General features: G+C 38.7%; 1 long non-coding RNA gene across 1 annotated transcript; it reads right to left on the bottom strand.

Annotated features, from left to right (window-relative positions):
- Window positions 1-1,142: 1,142 nt before the first annotated feature.
- On the bottom strand, window positions 1,143-2,963 carry LOC132599563 (uncharacterized). The gene is made up of 3 exons (XR_009566875.1): window positions 2,794-2,963; window positions 2,398-2,453; window positions 1,143-1,446 (listed from the first exon to the last, which is right to left on the bottom strand). It is a non-coding gene; the product is annotated as an uncharacterized LOC132599563 (long non-coding RNA).
- Between the last annotated feature and the right edge of the window lie 1,256 nt (window positions 2,964-4,219).

Here is a 4,219-nt window from a genome sequence, read left to right as displayed (position 1 = left end):
AGCGCAGTATTTTACTGCGTTATAGAAGCAATTTTTTTTTTCTATAATGCAGTAAAATACTACGTTATAGAAACAGTACAAAAAAAAAAAAATCTATAACGCAGTAAAATACTGCGTTATAGAAACAGTACCAAAAAAAAAATTGGCCAACTTTATTTTTTGCAACACTTAGTGTTTTTTTCCATACTTTGACCAACGATTAGTCGTGTGTCAAGACTCCGAAACGTCAATATTTTATATAGAACTTGATATTTTTTCTGCGTACAATAATGTAGGCCCAATACATCAAGGATACGTAAACGTTCGGATCATCATTTTAGGGGTTGAAAAGGTGCCCGAAGTAAGTTTTGTTTGAAAAAACTTAGTGTTTTTTCCATACTTTGACCAACGATTAGTCGTGTGTCAAGACTCCGAAACGTCAATACTTTATATAGAACCTGATATTTTTTTCTACGTACAATAATGTTTTCAAACAAAACTTACTTCGGGTACCTTCTCAACCCCTAAAATGACTATCCAAACGTCTACGTATCCTTGATGTATTGGGCCTACATTATTGTACGCAGAAACAAAATATCAGGTTCTATATAAAATATTGACGTTTCGGAGTCTTGGCACACGACTAATTGTTGGTCAAAGTATGGAAAAAACACTAAGTTTTTTCAAACAAAACTTATTTCGGGCACCTTTTCAACCCCTAAAATGACGATCCGAGCGTCTACGTATTCTTGATGTATTGGGCCTACATTATTGTACGCAGAAAAAATATCAGGTTCTATATAAAATATTGACGTTTCGGAGTCTTGACACACGACTAATCGTTGGTCAAAGTATGGAAAAAACACTAAGTTTTTTCAAACAACTTATTTCGGGCACCTTTTCAACCTCTAAAATGACGATCTGAACGTCTACGTATCCTTGATGTATTGGGCCTACATTATTGTACGCAGAAAAAAATATCAGGTTCTATATAAAATATTGACGTTTCGGAGTCTTAACACACGACTAATGTCACGCCCCGAACCATGGCCTGGACGTAACACGGCACTCGGTGCCTGACTACATGTGACCGAGCGAACCACATGACTTGCTGAATCATCATGATGCATAACATAAGCGGAATATAACGTGAATGCATGATGAGCCTTTATAAAACATAATAAGTCATAATACTTAATAAAGTACTTGTTTAAACATGAGTGAGCCAAAATGGCTATGCGACTTCGATTATCTGACATGACATAACTGTCTGTTCTAGTCTATGAAACCTCTATCATGAGTCTGACTGAAAAACATACTTACTGGGACAAGGCCCCCAGCATACCTTTAGATGCATAACTAATCATAAGATAAAAGTTGACTAAACCCCGAATGAGATGGGGCTCACAAATAAGCTGATACGAATGCTGTCCTACTGAGCAGATGTGTCGTCCTGTATATCAGTACCTACATCGTGAAATGCAGGCCCCCGGGCAATAAAAAGGGGACGTCAGCACATTGAATGTACTGGTATGTAAAGCAACCGGAAGAAACAACATGGAACATGGAATAACATAGTAAGAACTGAAACTGAAAACTTGGACATGAGCATGAGCATGAGCATGAGTACAAAATCATGAAATTTAAAACTGAAACTGAGTACTGGAAGCATGAGATAGTCTGTAGTAATCTGTAATAATCTGTAATAATCTGTAATACCGACATAAACCACCACGGGGAGGAGCGTGGAGTCTGATCTCTGCCCGATCAGCTAAGCCATCTCGTACCTTGCCGGGGCACGAGACATGAACATAACATGAATGGATCCAAATCCCTCAATGGGGAACATATGAAGGAATCGTCCTACTGGGCGGAGCGATTCTTATCCTACGTTGGCATACGTAGTTTCAGGCTATCTGAGCCTTCTCGGTATTATTACAACTCCCGAACATGAAAATAATATAGTTGGCTAAGAAGCCCATGACTTTCGTGAATTAACTTGTACTTGTCTTGAAATCATGATTTCACGAAAGGACTTGTAAACATATTTTCATGAAATAACTTGTAAACTTGATCATGAGAAATACCATAATGCATAATCATACGTTTGTAGCTGACTTGAAAACATGCTTGTAATTTGTAAAATAACATTTTACAATTTCATATAAACATCATGAGAACACATGAGGAAGAATTCATGATTCATGGATTAAGCTAGGATTCCTAATGTCCGAAATGGAGGTTTAGGAACACAATAACGAACATATATACGGAATTCATGTACATACATACATACATAATTACGGGCTACCAATACATTGGGTTTAATGCCCTAGGAGTTGAACTTCATAGAATTTACTAAACGGATCATGGGGAAGAACATAGAAGTTCCCACATGTGGATGGAAGTTCTACATACCTTAACCTTCCGCTTTTGGGCGTATCACAATGTCCTTCACCCCCTTCAACTTCAATCTATAGCATACAAGTCATAGTGATTCTATATTAGCAACAATATCCATGTTTTGTTCATCTAAGCATTTTATCAAACACTTAGTGGGCATGAAGCTCTATAACCCCCATTAATGGTGTTTTCTTCACCAAATCCCCATTCTTTTACTTCTAACAATTTCTACAGTCTCAATTAGATGCAATTAACATCATTTTTCATAATCCATATGAATACAACAATCCCAAGTCATCAATCCAACAATTCTAACATAGTTCATATAATCATCTTCAACAAACCCAATTATTATACTCCCAAGAATTCATCAATTCATAACTATAAATGATTGGGGAGTAGAAATATTACCTTTTGGGTAGTCACCACGAAATCAACACCCCCAAGTCCGATCTTGGGCTTAAAATGACGACAACGACTTGTACTACACTTTTTCCTTCACGAGTTTGGGATTCGGGGCCTTAAACTTGGTTGATTTTCTACTTTCTCTCTCTAATTTCCCTTCTCTCTCACTTCCTCTCTCTAAAATCTGAGTTTTGGAGGAAAAATGGGCTGTTAGGGTAATATTTTCTTTATATACCAAGGGGAAAATGGGTTGACCCAACTTGAAAACGGGTTGGGACCTTGCTGTCTTACAACGTCCATATCTCCTTATCCCGACGTCTCCTGTGAACCCACAACCTATGGTTGGACAGGTTTTTCAATTATCTACAACTTTCGTTCTTTGAGGTTTCCCAAATTCCCAAGTTATGATAGGGTTATGGCCTCCCGAAGTCAGGTGACCCGAAACGTATATACGGACCAAGATACGGTCACTGTTACGGTCCCGTAACACGAGATACGGACCGTAACTTGGTACCGTATCTTGGTGAAAATTTCCAGTGAGTTTCTGGAAATTTTCGGGACGTTACGGTCCACTGTTACGGACCGTAACACGAGATACGGCCCGTAACGTCACCGTTACGCTGGCAGTATTTCCAGCGAACAGGCTTCAGTAAAATGGGCATAACTCTTTGCACAGATGTCCGTTTGACCCCCGTAAGATACCGTTGGAAAGATATTTCAAAGGGCTACAAATTTCATCAAGGAAGTTTTCTCAAATTCCCAACAGATTTTCATGAAATTTGACTGGAAGGCAGACGTATCAAAAACTTAGCCGATTCTATAGGATTTCAAGTGCCTTACTATTAGCCATATTGAGACGATCATATCTCCTTGCTCCGATCTCTGATTGGCTTGATCCTTATATCGTTAGAAAGGTATTTCTACATACTACAACTTCATTGATAGTACCTTCCAAAATTCCAAACCGATCAAGGAGTTATCGCTGCCCAAAATAGGCCTATCAACCATTTTCGCAAAACGTTCAAACCTTCCATGTTTCCACTAGAACTCTAATGATATGAGCTTAAACTCAGTCCTAAAATGCGGGGTGTTACAATATCTCCCCCTTGGGATCATTCGTCCTCGAATGATGGGTCATGGTTAAGAATATGGCTAGACATGGCTTGATTACATGAACGTGAAGGAAACATGACATGAAACATGGAGACTGAACTAACATGACTTGGTTACATGGAAACGTGAATACTGAGACATGAACATGGGCACTGGATAGCTGACATGAGCGTGGAACATGAGACATAGCATGACATGGGGCATGAAAACTGACATGACATAGTTTCTTGAAAACATCAGTGCCCAAACATGAGACATGAATAGCGAATACATGAACTCGAACGTGAAACGTGAGGCAGGAATACATAAGGGACATTAT

The sequence above is a fragment of the Lycium barbarum genome, chromosome 6 (assembly GCF_019175385.1).
Source record: "Lycium barbarum isolate Lr01 chromosome 6, ASM1917538v2, whole genome shotgun sequence".
Taxonomy (NCBI): domain Eukaryota; kingdom Viridiplantae; phylum Streptophyta; class Magnoliopsida; order Solanales; family Solanaceae; genus Lycium; species Lycium barbarum.
Note: the sequence above shows the minus strand (reverse complement) of the source record. Positions and strands in the feature narration are given on the sequence as shown.